Here is an 18,050-nt window from a genome sequence, read left to right as displayed (position 1 = left end):
AGAGATGGAAGGAAGGATGGATGAATTAGTAAAAGAATGGACCCCTAACCATTGTTCAGATGAAATACTGCTTTACATGACCTTCTTTATTTTTCCAGTTGTATTTACCAGTCTATATATTTCTCCTACTATGTCGACCCTTGGAAAAAAAAAAAAAGTAATACTGTACTCAGCTGTCCTGTTTGAAATCTGCCACATTGTATCTCTCAACCTTGTGTTCTTAATTTGTTCCTTTACCATCATAGTAGCAGCCCTGGTAACTTACAAATACAATAAAAGCTACTGTTAGACTCTTTTGAAAGATAGAAAAACGCAATTTTCTTCACGTTCTCAAAATGATATAGCTTTTGAAAATATTAGACTTTTTACCAACTTCTGAATTCAGAGCTAAATAGTTACCTTTCAATTACTTTCCACATGAACATAATGTGATTTGATATTGTCACCAAGTTCTGATAAATGGAAAATTATTTGTACTTAGTCTGAGAAGTATTGAAGAACTCTATAAAGTTGATCAGGTTTTACCAGACTTTGAAATTATTGCAGCCCCTGCAAACACCAGATACATCAAATTATTTGAAAGGGTGATGAAAAAAAGTTGGTCTGATTAAACTGAGACCATTCTCTGACTTCCTAAGCTTTTAGACAACCTAGGAACTATTGCACACTGCACATGTCTCTTTCTGAAATGTTCTCTGCCTTCATTTTTATGAGAATGAAAGCACAGTTCTGTAATATAGGAAGAAATCTGTAGATTCTGTAGCGACAGGAACAGTGTGACATAAATCTCAGGAAGGCATCTGATTTCACAAATTTCCCACTTGATTCCTGCTATTGTATGAGGCTGGGCTCTTTATCTCTATCAAAATCAATCTGGAAGCCTTCTTGAGATTGCCCCCAGAGAAGCCAATACTCTTGTGGATTGGACCACAGATACTATAAGTCTAAATGTACATTTAGGTATTGGTGTGCTTTAAATTTCAATGCATGGCTAATTTTGCATCTATAGTATCTTAGTAGAATACTAAGATGATTCCTGAGAGAAGTGGCATTAAATCCACTCTTGGGGACTTTTTTTTGGGGGGGTGGGGAATCAGATAGTATCTCTAAGAAAAATATATGGTAAAGACCAGGGGATATGACATGGAATTTAATGTCAGACTTAATAATTTCCACAGGTTGGAGAGTGGAGAGAAAGATTTATATAGGAAGCATGACTTATGATGTTAAAGGCCAGGTATAGTCTAGATAAGTTGAGAAAGGGCATAGGTAGTTTAATGGTGATAATAGCTTTGGGCACAGATTCAAGAAGGACAAGGGAGCAGAAGATCCATATTTAGCAGGAGTGGCTGGGAGAAGTGCCGCAGGAGAGCCAGAAGGTATCCTAATGTGTCATATACAAGAAATTTTGTTTACTCTTTACAATAGGGTGGGTTTTCTGCTTAATGGAAGCATTTAGGTTCAGCATCTATACATGTAGAAGCTACTCTATGTCATTGATGTAGAATAAGGTTATGATACAAGTAATGTTTTAAATTAGATCTACAATATTTATTGATAACAGCAAACACTGTAAGGACTTAAAGCATATTGAACACTGTTCCTCTATATCTATGAACTAATGTATTCCTCAAAACAATTTAACAATTTTGCTACTATTACTTCTGTTTCAGATAACCAAGCTGAGAATCAGAAAAGCTAAGAAGCTTGCTCAAGAATGGATAGTAATAAAAGGTAGGATTGGGAAACAAACTAACCCAGGCATTTGGGCTCCAGAGCCTGCTAAATGTGAAGCTAAAAGCTATTCTAAGCTTTCTGTTTGCTATATATTTTTAGATAATAAACTTCTTTTTACAATAAAATAACATTTAATAGTTTTATATTACTGGTTAGTACAGCTATATCAGAAGGTACTCAGTTCTCTTTTGGGTAAACAGTTTGTTTTCATTTTTTAAAAATGTTATGATAAGCAAAGCTGCATGAATTTTTATCTTTGCAAACACACCTACAGGAAAAATCAGTTCTTAGCAATGAAATGACTGGATCAAAGGATATGCATATTTTTAAGGATTTTGACATAGGCTGTCCTAAATCACTCTCTAGAAAAATTTTTCCCAATTTGCATTGCCCTATCAGATACTGAGATAACTTTTTTTAACTTCTCACCAGAAATGATTATCTTTTTTTATCTTTGACAGTTTAACAATTTTCATGTTAATCATTATAGATTCAATTTGAAATTTTACAATTTTCATGTTAATCACTATAATTTGAATTTTTGATTATAAATTTAAAATGTTAAATAATTTCATGTTTAATTCTAATTTATCTCTTCTTTTGTGTTTAAGTGATCTTACTGTTGTTTAATATATTTGTAATTGTGTTTTGTAGAGTGCAGTGATCATTCCCATTGTTATAGCAAAATTTTCGAGATTTTAGTTGTAAAAAAAAAAAAACGCTTTCAAATTTATAGTCAAATATACCAATACTTTTCTTTCTTTAGAGCATTTCTGAGTTTAATGCATAGGAAAACTTTCCATAATCTAAAGATTATAGAATTATTTGCTCTCATTTTATATTGCTTTCTATGATTTTAATTTTTAAAAATTGATTTTGATGAATTATCTAAAGTAGACAGATTGCTTTTGTTTTTCCTCAAGTAATTAGTTGCTTGTCACAAGTTTATCAAGTGACTGTTCAGCCACTAGTGTCACTATGACCATCAGTTTTTTCTTTATGCCATTAAGAGAAAGCATAACATTAATTAATGGTATTGAGTAATGTTTAATTATATAACTTAATTACTTTATGTTCTAATATGTTAGCTCTTTTCCCTGAGAACTTTATCTTAATTATCAGAATGGGTTTTTTTTTTTTGTTATTGGAAAAATAGCTTGATCTTAATTATAAAAATAATACAAACTTATTGCAGAAACAAATCAAACAGTAAGAAAAACAGAAGAAAGGTAATAATCATGATTTGGTTTTTAGGTTTTATCCTTCTATCTCTGTTGGTTGTTTCTTTTAACATGCATTTTTCAAGACAGTGTACATATTGATTCGTAATTATTTGTTTTATTTGAAATTATTTTTAGAGCTGCTTTAGGTTTACAGCAAAATTTAAATTACAAGGAATGTTTGTTACAACCGATGAACCTACATTGACACATCATAACAATGCACACAATTTACATTAGGGTTCATTTTTGGTGTTGCACATTCTATGAGTTTCATCAAATGTTTAATTATATGCATTAACCATTACAGTCTCAAACAGAGTATTTTCACTTCTCAAAAGTCCTCTGGGCTCTTCCTGTTCATTCCTTCACATTCCACTCCTCCCAATCCCCTGGCAACCACTTATCTCTGTAGTTTTGCCTTTTCCAGACCCTCATATGATTGGAACCATATAGAATATCACATTTTAAGATTGGCTTCTTCCACTTAGCCATAAGCACTTAATTTTTCTCCATCTGTTTTAATGGGTTGATGATAATTTCTTTGTAGTGCTGAATAATACTCCATTGCCTGAATGTACCACAGCTTATCCATTCACCTACTGCCATACATCTGGGTTGCCTCCAAGTTTTGGCAATTATAAATAAAATTGCTGTAAACATCCACTTGCAGGATTTTGTGTGGGCATCAATAATATAGAATTTTTTATAGCTAAATATACATGTATAGCATCAAGTATAATAACTATATCGTTTGGCAGCAAAAATGAATCACAATTTATTCAACTAATCACATATTGTTTCATTTTCAGGCAGTTTTCAAATATTCTATTAAAATAATATAACATTATTCTATACAAATATTTGGGGAAAGATGTTGTATTATTGTAAGATGTTAAAGCAGGATTACAGGCAAGATGGACAAATAGAAACCGCTCTGGTGTGCAGCTCCCAGTGACAGCAACACAGAAGGTGGGTGATCTTCACATTTCCAACTGAGGTACCTGGTTCATCCTGTTGGGACTGGTTAGACAGGGGATGCAGCCCAAGGAGGATGAGCTGAAGCAAGGTGGGGTGTCACCTCATCGTGGAAGTGCAAGGGGCCAGGGAACTCCCTCTCCTAGCCAAGAGAAGCCATTAGGGACTTTTCCCAGCACTCTAGCAGGCTGGCTCAGATACTGCACTTTCCCACAGTCTTCACAACCCTCAGACCAGGAGATTCCCTCTGGTGCCTACAATAGCAGCACCCCAGGTTTCCAGCACAAAACTGGGCCACCATTTTTGAAGACACTAAGCTAGCCACAGCAGTTTTTGTTTGTTTGTTTCACACCCCAATGGAGCTTAGAATACCAGCAAGTCAGAACTGCTCACTCCTGTGATATGAGGGGCTGAAGCTCGGAAGTCAAGTGATCTAGCTTGGCAGATCTCACCCCCACAAAGACCAGCAAGCTAAGATCCACTGGCTTGAAATTCTCATAGCCAACAGAGCAGTCTGAGCTCAACCTGTGACATTTGAGTGCAGTGGAGGGAGGGACGTCTGCCATTGCTGAGGCTCCAGTAGGTAGTTTTAACCTCGCCTGTGTAAACAAAGTCACCGGGAAGTTTACACAGCAACTGGGCAGACTCATGCACCTCATCAAGGCCTCTGCAGGCAGACTGTGTCACTAGACTCCCTCCCCACTGGACAGGGCATCTTTGAAAAAGGGCAGCAGCCCATCAGAGACTTATAAATAAAGCCCCCACCATTCTTGAACAGAGCACTTGGGAAAAGGGGTGGTTGTGGGTACAGCTTCAGCAGACTTAAATGCCCCTGCCTGGCAGTTCTGAAGGGAGAGGCAGATCTCCCATCACAGCATTTGAGCTCAGATAAGGGACAGACTGCCTCCTCCAGTGGCTCCCTGACCCCTGTGTATCCTAACTAAAAGACAACTCCTAGCAGGGGCTGACAGACACCTTATATAGGAGAGCTCTGGCTAGCATCTGGTGGGTACCATTCTGGGACAAATCTACCAGAGGAAGGAACAGGGAGTAATATTTGCTGTTCTACAGGTCCTGCTGGTGCTTCCCAGGCAGGAAGGGTCTGAAATGGACCTCCAGCAAACTCCAGCAGACCTGAAGCAGAGGAGACTAGCAGTTTCAACATCAACAGAAAGAATGTCCACTCAGAGATCCCATTCAAAGGTCACCAACTCCATAGACCAAGGTGGATAAATCCTTGAAGATGAAAAGAAACCAGTGCAAAAAGGCTGAAAACTCCAAAAACCAGAATGCCTCTCCTCCTCCAAGGGACCACAGTTCCTCACCAGCAAGGTACCAAAACTAGATGGAGAATGAGTTTAAGGAATTGACAGAAGCAAGCTTCAGAACGTGGGTAATAACAAACTTCTCCAAGCTAAAGAAGTATGTTCTAATACAATGCAAGGAGGCTAAGAACCTTGAAGAAAGGTTAGACAAAATGCTAATGAGAATAACCAGGGTGGAAAAGAACATAAACGACTTGATGGAGCTGAAAAACAGCACAAGAATGTCATGAAGCATATGCAAGTTTCAATAGCTAAATTGATCAAATGGAAGAAAGGATATCAGAGGTTGAAGATCAGCTCAAAGCAAGAAGGCAAGCTTAGAGAAAAAAGAGCAAAAATAAATAAACAAAGCCTCTAAGAAATATGGGATTATGTGAAAACACCAAATCTACATTTGATTGGAGTACCTGAAAGTGATGAGGAGAATGACACCAAGTTGGAAAACACTTTGGATATTATCCAAAACTTCCCCAACCTAGCAAGGCAAGTCAACATTCAAATTCAGGAAATACAGAGAATACCACAAAGATACTCCTCAAGAGCAACCCCAAGACACATAATCATCAGATTCATCAGGGTTGAAATAAAGGGAAAAATGCTAAGAGCAGCCAGAGAGAAATGCTACCCACAAAAAGAAGACCATCAGACTTACAGCAGATCTCTCTGCAAAAACTGTACAAGCCAGAAGAGAGTAGGGGCAATTTTCAACCGAGAATTCTATATCCAGCCAACCTAAGCTTTATAAGCAAAGGAGAAACAAAATCTTTTATGGGCAAGCAACTGCTGAGCAACTTTTTCACCACCAGGTATGTCTTCCAAGAGCTTCTGAAGAAAGCACTAAACATGGAAAGGAACAACCAGTACCAGCCACTGCAGAAACATACCAAAATGTCAAGATCATCAACACTATAAAAAAACTGCATCAACTAGCAGGCAAAACAACCAGCTAGCATTAAAATGGCAGGATCAAATTTACATATAACAATATTAAACTTAATGTAAATGGACTAAATGCCCCAATTAATAGATACAGACTAGCAAATTGAATAAAGAGGCAAGACACATTAGTGTCCTGTATTCAGGAGACCCATCACATGAGCAAAGAAACACAGGAGAGCAAAAAAAGCAGGGGTTGCAAGCCTGGTCTCTGATAAAACAGACTTTAAACCAACAAAGATCAAAAGACAGAAAGAAGAACATTAAACAATGGTAAAGGGATCAAGGCAACAAGAAGTGCTAACTATCCTAAATATATATGCACCAAATACAGAGGCACCCAGATAGACTACCACACAATAATAGTGGAAGACTTTAACACCCCACTGTCAATATTAGACAGATCAAGGAGACAGAAAATTAAGAAGGATATCCAGGACTTGAACTCAGATCTGGACCAAGCAGAACTAATAGACATCTACTAGAACTCTCCACCCCAAACCCACAGAATATTAATATACATTCTTCTCAGCAACACATCACACTTACTCTAAAACTGAACACATAACAGGAAGTAAAACACTCCTCAGCAAATACAAAAGAAATCATAACAGCCTCTCAGATCACAGTGTAATCAAATTAGACCTCAGGATAAAGAAACTCACTCAAAACTATACAACTACAAGGAAACTAAACAACCTGCTCCTAAATGACTACTGGATAAATAAATAATAAAATGAAGGCACAAATAAAGATGTTCTTTAAAACCAAAGAGAATGGAGACACACATACAGGAATCCCTGGGATACATTTAAAGCAGGGTGTAGAGGGAGATTGATAGCACTAAATGCCCAAAGAGAAATTAGGAAAGATCTAAAATAGACACCTAATGTCATGATTAAAGAAGTAGAGGAGCAAGATCAAACAAATTCAAAAACTAGGAGAAGACAGAAAAAACTATGATCAGGGCAGAACTGAAGGACATAGATAGACACACAGACACACACAAAAACCCTTGAAATAATCAATGGATCTAGGAGCTGTTTTTTTTTTTTTTTTTTTTTAAAAGATCAACAAAATAGACTACTAGCCAGACTAATGAAGAAAAAGAGAAGAATCAAATAGATGTTATATAAAATATTAAGGGGGATATCACCACCAATCCCACATAAATACAAACTACCATCAGAGAATACTATAAACACCTCTATGCAAATAAACTAGAAAATCTAGAAGAGTAAATTCCTGAACATTTACACCCTCCCAGGAAGAAGTCGAGTCCCTGAATAGATAAACAAAAGATCTGAAATTGAGGCAGTAATTGAGAGCCTACCAAGCAAAAAAAAGTCTAGGACCAGACAGGTTCACAGCCAAATTCTACCAGAGGTACAAAGAGGAGCTGGTACCATTCCTTCAGAAACTATTCCAAACAATAGAAACAGAGGGAATCCTCCCAAACTCATTTTATGAGACCAACATCATCCTGATACCAAAACCTGGCAGAGGCACAACTAAAAAAGAAAATTTCAGGACAATATCCATTATGAACATTGATGTGAAAATCCTCAATAAAACAATGGCAAACCAAATCCAACAGCACATTGAAAAGCATATCCATCATGATCAAGTCAGCTTCATCCCTGGGAGGCAAGTTGCTTCAACATATGAAAATCAATAAATATAATTCATCACATTAACAGAACCAAAGACAAAAACTACATGATTATCTCTGTAAATGCAGAGAAGGCCTTCAACAAAATTCAGCAGGCCCTTATGCTAAAAACTCTCAAGAAACTAGGTATTGATGGAATGTATCTGAAAATAATAAAAGCTATTTCTGACAAAGCCACAGCCAATATCATACTAATGGGCAAAAACTGGAAGCATTCCCTTTGAAAACCAGCACAAAAAAAAAGATGCCCTCTCTCACCACTCCTATTCAACATAGTGTTGGAAGTTCAGGTTAGGGCAATCAAGCAAGAAAAAGAAATAAAGCGTATTCAGTTGGGAAAAGGGGAAGTCAAACTGTCTCTATTTGCAGATGACATGATTGTATATTTAGAAGACCCCATCATCTCAGCCCAAAATCTCCTTAAGCTGATAATGAACTTCAGCAAAGTCTTAGAATACAAAATCAATGTGCAAAAATCACAAGCATTCCTATATACCAATAACAGACAAACAGAGAAGTAAATCATGAATGAATCCCCATTCACAATTGCTACAAAGAGAATTAAATACCTATGAATACAACTTACAAGGGATGTGAAGGACATCTTCAAGGAGAACTACAAACCACTGCTCAAGGAAATAAGAGAGGACACAAACAGATGGAAAAACAGTCCATGCTAATGATTAGGAAGAATCAATATCCTGAAAATGGCCATAGTGCCCAAAGTAATTTATAGATTCAATGCTATCCCCATCAAGCTGACTTTCTTAACAGAATTGGGAAAAAAAAAGCATTTGAAATTTCATATAGAACCAAAAAAGAGCCCACATAGCCAAGAAAATCCTAAGCAAAAAAGCAGCACTGGAGGCATTATGCTACCTGACCTCTAATTATACTACAAGGCTACAGTAATCAAAACAGCATAATACTGGTACCAAAACAGAGACATAGTCCAATGGAACAGAACAGAAGCCTCAAAAGTAGTGCCACACATCTACAACTATCTGATCTTTGACAAACCAAAAATAAAATAAAATAAAATAAGCAATGGGGAAAGGACTTCCTATTTAATAAATGGTGTTGGGAAAACCAGATAGCCATATGCATAAAGCTGAAACTGGATCCCTCTTCCTTACATCTGATACAAAAATTAACTCCAGATGGATTAAAGATTAAACATAAGATCTAACTCCATAAAAACTCTAGAAGAAAACCTAGGCAATGCCATTCAGGACATAGGCATGGGCAAGGACTTCATGACTAAAACACCAAAATCAATGGCAACAAAAAGCCCAAAGAGACAAGTGAGGTCAAATTAACTAAAGAGCTTCTGCACAGCACTAGAAATTGTCATCAGAGTGAACCAGCAACCAACAGAATGGAAAGAATTTTATGCAATCTACCCATCTGACAAATGACTAATATCTAGAATCTACAAAAAGCTTAAACAAATTTACAGAAAAAGAAAACCAAATATCAAAAAGTGGGTGAAGGATATAGACACTTCTCAAAAGAAGACATTTATGCAGCCAACAAACATATGAAAAAAGGCTCATCAGCACTGGCCATTAGAGAAATGCAAATCAAAACCACACTGAGATGCCATCTTAGTTCAGGTAGAATGACGATCATTAAAAAATCAGGAAATGACAGATGCTGGAGAGGATGTGGAGAAATAGGAATGCTTTTACAGCGGTGGTGGGAGTGTAAATTAGTTCAACCATGTGGAAAACAGTGTGGTGATTCCTCAAGGATCTAGAAGTAGAAATATCATTTGACCTAGTAATCCCATTACTGGATATATATCCGAAGGATTATAAATCATTCTATTACAGACACATGCACAGGTATGTTTATTTCAGCACGGTTCACAATAGGAAAAACTTGGAACCAACCCAATTGCCATCAATAATAGAATGGATAAAGAAAATATGGCACATACCATGGAATACTATGAAGCCATAAAAAGGGATGAGTTCATGTCCTTTGGAGGGACATGGATGAAGCTGGAAACCATCATTCTCAGCAAACTGACATAAGAACAGAAAATCAAACACTTTATGTTCTTACTCATAAGTGGGTGTTGAACAATGAGAACACATGAACACAGGGAGAGGAACATCACACACTGGAGCCTGTTAGAGGGTGCAGGGCTAGGGGAGGGATAGCATTAGAAGAAATACCTAATGTAGATGATGGGGTGATGGATACAGCAAACCACTATGGCACGTGTATACCTATGTAACAAACCTGCACGTTCTGCACATGTACCCTAGAACTTAAAGTACAATTAAAAAAAAAAAATCAGTTCCCCTTCCTGCCACCAAAAAAGATGTTAAAACATGTTTTCTGGGGAGTGAGCATGCTCTTCCCCTTCATTCTGCATAACATACCTCTGCCAAAGTCCTCTTCCTACAAAAATATTGTTTTACATTAAGGAATAACTTGAGTGCAATGAGGTGGGTGAATCTTAAGCATACTGCTTTTGAGCTTTTATTTAACTATAAGCCCATGTGGTAGGCTTATACCTACCACAAGATAGGCTCCCTCCTTTCTACATGCGAGGTTCGTCCCTCAGCTTCCATGCTCTGTTTTCCTAATGTTTTTTTTTAGCTGAAAGCCTGAAATGACTGACAGGCTGGGAATGTTTCTAAGTCTTTCTGCCCCATCTTTGGCCCGGATTGCTCATGATGAGTTCCTCTTAGCTCCCTTCATCTGTCCCTCACCTCCATTACTGGGGAAGGGGAATCCCTCTCAGCTCTCTTGTTCTAACTGCCCTCAACCTTTGGCCTACTCTCCAAATGCTCTTTGAAGGGACCTGGGAATGAGTTGGAAAGGTGCTTCCAGAGTCATGCCATGTCAGCTCAACACTTGGTCAACTGGCAGCCTGAGGGATGGACCATTGGCTTACCACTTCCTAGCTGATTTCTTCCTCTTCTGCATTGCGAAGGATGAGAGCAGTAGTCTCTTCCTTTTTATGAAAGGCTCCTCGGTTTCTGTCATGTAGTTTATTTCAATTTCTTTGTGTCCTCAATCCTCGATTGAGTTTTCAAAACTATATTACAGTTTATTAGTCTCCTTTTGTTGTTTGGGGTGAATGTTACAGTTTATTGAAACTTTCTACAACAAAAGCAAGTGGAGGACTCCTGGTGTTTTCCATTTTGTGCCCCCCATCTATCTATTTATATGTATAGATAGACATAGATAGATGATAGATAGATAGTTGTCTCTGTAACTACAATATAGGTTCTATCTTATTTATAATTCTAGGAACAGTGTATTTTACTTCTTATTTCACTGATGATGCTCTGTGTGGATCTTTAAAAAATTTTAGTTATTGAGTAAATCACTTACACTATGATTACTTCTGCTAATTTTATTAATCATAATTCTACCTTCCTTAAATTTATTATTCCAGATTCATAAGATTTACTGTATTGTTCTTTTACAATCTTGCTTAAGCTAACATATTTTTATAATGAACTTGGGGATTATTGGGGGAAGGTTGGACAAGGGGTGATGAATAAAAGACTACATACTGGGTAGAATATACACTCTTCAGGTGATAGGTACACTGCAATCTCAGAAATCAACACTAAGGAACTTATCCGTGTAACGAAGACCACCTATACCCCCAAAACTACTGAAATAAAAAAAGAAGAAAAAGAACATTAATTGAAAATAAAAATAAAAGCATTTAAGGTTACAAAATTTCCCCAGTTATACTTTTGTTCTCATATAAAACATTTTAAAATAAAAATTTTCACAGTTGTTATTGATAGTATTCCAATAACAGTTTTAAGTACTTTCAATGCAATTATTTAGCAAAATACTTTATCTTTTCATTGTGACCTAGTATTGGAATATCCACTAGCACATGCTAACTATTATTTCATTTTGTATAAAATATTTACTGTTTATAGAGTAAGAATTATTTTTTGAGTAGAATATAATCAGTGTAATTCCTAAATACTCCAAAAACATTTGAAAAACATGTTGACACATTGTTTCTAGAATATAGAGTTCAATATTTATCAATTAAATCAAGTCTAGTAATTGATTCAAATTTTCCATATCTTTGCTCCTTCTTTCCCCAGTTTTATTGAGGCATAGCTGACAAATAAAAAGAGTATTTACTCTATTTAAGTTGTATACCTTGATTTGATATATGTATAACTTGTGAAATCGTCTCCACAATCAAGCCAATGAACATATCCATCACCTCACATAGTTACCTTTTAATTACTTTTTGTGTGTAGTGAGAACAGGAGGAAGATTTACCAAGCAAACGAAAAGCAAAAAAGAGCAGGGGTTGCAATTCTAGTCTCTGATGAAACAGACTTTAAACAATAAAGATCAAAAGACACAAAGAACATTGCATAATGGTAAAGGGGGTCAATGCAACAAGAAGAGCTAACTTTCCTAAATTTATAGGCAACTGATAAAGGAGCACCCAGATACATAAAGCAAGTTCTTTAAAAACTACAAAAAAAAAAAAAAAAAAAAAAAAAAAAACAAAAAAAAAACACCTCAGACTCCCACACAATAATAGTGGGAGACTTTAACACCCCACTGTCAATATTAGACAGATTGAGACCGAAGATTAACAAGGATATCCAGGACTTGAACTAAGATATGGACCCAGAGGACCTAATAGACATCTACAGAACTCTCCATCCCAAATCCCCAGATATACATTCTTCTCAGCACCACATACAATTCTTCTAAAATTGACCACATAATTGGAAGAAAAACACTCCTCAGCAAACAAAAAAGAACGGAAATCATGACAGTCTAAATTGGAACTCAGGATTAAGACTCACTAAAAACCATACAATTACATGGAAACTGAACAACCTGCATCTTTATTTATGCCTTCATTTCATTATTTATCTAGTAATCATTCAGGAGATTGACACAATATACCAGGAGACACAATGTACCAGAATCTCTGGGAAATATTTAAAGCAGCTATGAAGACACAATGTACCAGAATCTCTGAGACACATTTAAAGCAGGGTGTAGAGGGAAATTTAGCACTAAATGCCCCAAGAGAAATGAGAAAAGATCTAAAATTGACACCTTAATGCCATGATTAAAAGAACTAGATAGCAATATCAACCAAACTCAAAAGCTAGTAAGAGAAAAAAAAAAATCTAAGATCAAAGCAGAACTGAAGGAGATAGAGACACATACAAAAAACTTCAAATAATGAATCCAGGAGGTGGTTTTTCAAAAAGATCAACAAAATAGGTAGGCCACTAGTTAGATTAATAAAGAAAAAAGAGAGAAGATCAAATACATACAATAAAAAATGATAAAGGGGATATCACCTCCAATCCCACAGAAATACAAACTACCATCAGAGAATACTATAAACACCTCTATGCATTGCAAATAAACCAGAAAATCTAGAAGAAATGAATAAATTCCTGGACACTTACACCATCCCAATACTAAACCAGGAAGAAGTAAATTCCCCGAAGAGACCAATAAAAGATCTGAAATTGAGGCAGCAATTAAGAGCCTACCAATCAAAAAAAGTCCTGGACCAGACAGGTTCACAGCCAAATTCTACCAGAGGTACAAAGAGGAGCTGGTACCATTCCTTCAGAAACTATTCCAAACAATAGAAACAGAGGGAATCCTCCCAAACTCATTTTATGAGACCAACATCATCCTGATACCAAAACCTGGCAGAGGCACAACTAAAAAAGAAAATTTCAGGACAATATCCATTAGGAACATTGATGTGAAAATCCTCAATAAAACACTGGCAAACCAAATCCAACAGCACATTGACAAGCGTATCCATCATGATCAAGTCAGCTTCATCCCTGGGAGGCAAGGTTGCTTCAGCGTATGAAAATCAATAAATATAATTCGTCACATTAACAAAACCAAAGACAAAAACCACATGATTATCTCCATAGATGCAGAGAAGGCCTTCAACAAAATTCAGCAGGCCCTTATGCTAAAAACTCTCAAGAAACTAGGTATTGATGGAATGTATCTGAAAATAATAAAAGCTATTTCTGACAAAGCCACAGCCAATATCATACTAATGGGCAAAAACTGGAAGCATTCCCTTTGAAAACCAGCACACACACAAAAAAGATGCCCTCTCTCACCACTCCTATTCAACATAGTGTTGCAAGTTCAGGCCAGGGCAATCAGGCAAGAAAAAGAAACAAATGGTATTCAATTAGGTAAAGAGGAAGTTGAACTGTCTCTATTTGCAGATGACATGATTGTATATTTAGAAGACCCCATCATCTCAGCCCAAAATCTCCGTAAGCTGATAATGAACTTCAGCAAAGTCTTAGAATACAAAATCAATGTGCAAAAATCACAAGCATTCCTATATACCAATAACAGACAAACAGAAGTAAATCATGAATGAATCCCCATTCACAATTGCTACAAAGATAATTAAATACCTATGAATACAACTTGCAAGGGATGTGAAGGACATCTTCAAGGAGAACTACAAACCACTGCTCAAGGAAATAAGAGAGGACACAAACAGATGGAAAAACAGTCCACGCTCATGATTAGTAAGAATCAATATCCTGAAAATGGCCATAGTGCCCAAAGTAATTTATAGATGAAATGCTATCCCCATCAAGCTACCATTGACTTTCTTCACAGAATTGGGAAAAAAAAACACCTTAAATTTCATAAGGAACTAAAAAAAAAGCCCGCATAGCCAGGAAATTCTAAGGGGGGAGGCGGGAACTGGAGGCATCATGCTACCTGACTTTACTATGCTACAAAGCTATAATAATCAAAAAAGCCATGATATTGGTACTAAAACAAAGGTATAGACCAATGGAACAGAATAGAGGCCTTCAGAATTAGTGCCACACATCTGCAACCATCTGATCTTTGACAAACCTGACAAAAACAAGCAGTGGGAAAAAGATTCCCTATTTAATAAATAGTATTGGGAAAACTGGCTAGCCATATGCAGAAAGCTGATACTGTATTTCTTTCTTATACCTTTTAAAAAATTAACTCCAGATGGATTAAAGATTTTTTTTTTTTTTTAGAGACGGAGTTTCGCTCTTGTTACCCAGGCTGGAGTGCAATGGCGCGATCTCGGCTCACCGCAACCTCCGCCTCCCGGGTTCAGGCAATTCTCCTGCCTCAGCCTCCTGAGTAGCTGGGATTACAGGCACGCACCACCATGCCCAGCTAATTTTTTGTATTTTTGGTAGAGACGGGGTTTCACCATGTTGACCAGGATGGTCTCGATCTCTTGACCTCGTGATCCACCCGCCTCGGCCTCCCAAAGTGCTGGGATTACAGGCTTGAGCCACCACGCCTGGCTAAAGATTTAAACATAAACCCTAACACCATAAAAACCCTAGAAGAAAACCTAGGCAGTACCATTAGGGACACAGGCATGGGCAAGGACTTCATGACTAAAACACCAAAAGCAATGGCAACAAAAGCCAAAACTGAAAAATGAGATCTAATTAAACTAAAGAGCTTCTGCACAGCAAAAGAAACTATCATTAGAGTGAAACAGCAACCAACAGACTGAGAAACAATTGCAATCTACCCATCTGACAAGAAGCTAATATCCAGAATCTACAAATAACTTAAATTTACAAGAAAAAAGCAACCTCGTCAAAGAGTGGGCAAAGGATATGAACAGACACTTCTCAAAAAGAAGACATTTATGCAGCCAACAAACATGAAAAAAAAGTTCATCTTCACTGGTCAGTAGAGAAATGCAAATCAAAACCACATTGAAATATCATCTCACACCAGTTAGAATGGCAATCATTAAAAAATCAGGAGACAACAGATTCTGGAGAGGATGTGGAAAAATAGCAACACTTTTACACTGTTGGTGGGAGTGTAAATTAATTCAACCATTGTGGAAGATACTGTGGTGATTTTTCAAGGATCCAGAAATAGAAATACCCTTTGACCCAGCAATCCCATTACTAGGTTTATACCCAAAAGATTATAAATCCTTCTTTTATAAAGACACATGCACACGTATGTTTATGTTGGCACTGTTCACGATAGCAAAGACTTGGAACCAACCCAAATGCCCATTAATGATAAACTGGATAAAGAAAATGTGGCACATATACACGATGGAATACTAAGCAGCCATAAATATAGATGAGTTCATGTCTTTTGCTGGAAACCATCATTCTCAGCAAACTGACACAAGAACAGAAAACCAAACACATGTTCTTACTCACAAGTGGGTGTTGAAAAATGAGAACACATGGACACAGGAGGGAAACATCACACACTGGGGCTTGTCGAGGGGTGGGGGGCTAAGGGAGGAATAGCCAGGGGTGGAGGTTAGGGGAGGGATAGCATTAGAAGAAATAACTAATGTAGATGGGGTGATAGATGCAGCAAACCAACATAGCATGTGTATACCTGTATTCTGCACATGTACCTCAGAAATTGAAGTATAATAAAAACTATTCTCTTAGAAAACTAAACTTCTAAAAAAGGGAAATTCTGATAAATATTAACCTGAATAAATTGGAGACTACTGATAATGCAGCTAGACATAACACTTAGACCTCTGCCACCAAATATGATAGAATATACTTCTATAAGTGAGTAGTGGCAATGGAAATGTGGCTCAATCAATCATCACACTCAAAATTATAATATGAATCTTCTATTGATATTGTGCTTTACCTTTTCAAACTTTTGTATACATTATTTCTTTTATTTGAAACAACTAAATGTTTGGGTAATGTTGTGAATTCATGGATGTAGGAACTTACAGAAATTAAGTAGTTTCTCTCACATCACACAACTTTTAAGTGGCCAATTCAAGGCTTGAACTAATTTTTTATGACTACTAATTGTCTTCCCACAGCATTGAAATTGTCTCCCTAGCAATTAAAGGCCTTTCTACTTAATGAATTTAAAAACCCAAATCAAAAAGGTCTAGAAGTCCATAGGTTAGGTTAATTCAGCAGCTGATATAAGACCCTGGTTATTTTTCTTTTTCCCCTATGATGCTCAGCAAGTTCACTTTTGTCTTCAGGCTTACCCTCTGATAATCTCAAGATGGCTATGGTGGCGACAGGCATCACGTCCTTACACTAAAGTATGTGGGATGTGGTGATGCCTGTAGTATCAACTACTTGCGAGGCTGAGGCAAGAGGACCATTTGATCCTGGGAATTCAAGACCGCAGTGAACTATGATCATGCCATTACACTCCAGCCTGGGCAACAGAGAGAGACCTCATTTCCAAAATATATATACACATATACACACAAACATACACACACACACACACACACACACACACACAAAATTTTTTGGCATAGGGGAAGTACTTTATACATATATGGTCATATATGTGTGTGTACATACCTATAAATATATATACACACACATATATACACATATACCTATAAAGCATATGTATATAAATAAATATATGTATAGATACACATACATGCACACAGTGCATTCTCTTTACAAAAAAACTAAAAAATATCCCTTCCTTCTGTTACTTTTTAAGCATCAAGGCAATTTTCCTAGAAGACTCCTCAGCAGACATTCCTCAGAACTCAGTGTCCAGATTGCATGGCATGCTCAACCCTAATCAGTAATGGGCAAGAAAAGTGAAATTACTGTTACTATGTTATAATTATCAAGATTTAGACCTCAAGACATGACAGGTTGGCCTCTGATACTGAAAAAAAATTAAACCACAAATTTTTATTGTCAAGCAAATTTCTATTGTCAAAAATAAGGCAGGGAAGTGGCTCTGGGTAGGCAACAAGCAGTGTCTGTGATACAGATACAGAGATTGAGAATAAGAGCAAGAGAAGATGAGTCAAAAACTATTACAGACCATGCATCCTGGGAAATGGGGAAATAGATTATTATTGAGAGAAATAGGAAAAGAACAAAGAGGTGTCAGTCTTGATGGAAATATGATAGCTTTGATTTGGCACAAGTTGGTCCAGGAGATGGGATTTTCAAAAGGAATTGCAGGCACATAGTTACAAAGTTTGAAACACCCAAGAGCAGCCAGAGTGCAGACTGAGTCTTAAAAACTTCTTCATAGAAGAAACAATGTCAGTGTCATGGAAGCAAGTCAGATTATTGAGACAATGGAAAAGAACAAAAACTGAGTATTAAGAATCATTCCTAATTAAGACTACAGCATTAGAAA

The sequence above is a fragment of the Saimiri boliviensis genome, chromosome 1 (genome assembly GCF_048565385.1).
Source record: "Saimiri boliviensis isolate mSaiBol1 chromosome 1, mSaiBol1.pri, whole genome shotgun sequence".
Lineage (NCBI taxonomy): Eukaryota > Metazoa > Chordata > Mammalia > Primates > Cebidae > Saimiri > Saimiri boliviensis.
The sequence above is the reverse complement of the archived record's forward strand: the minus strand, read 5'-3'. Positions refer to the sequence as shown.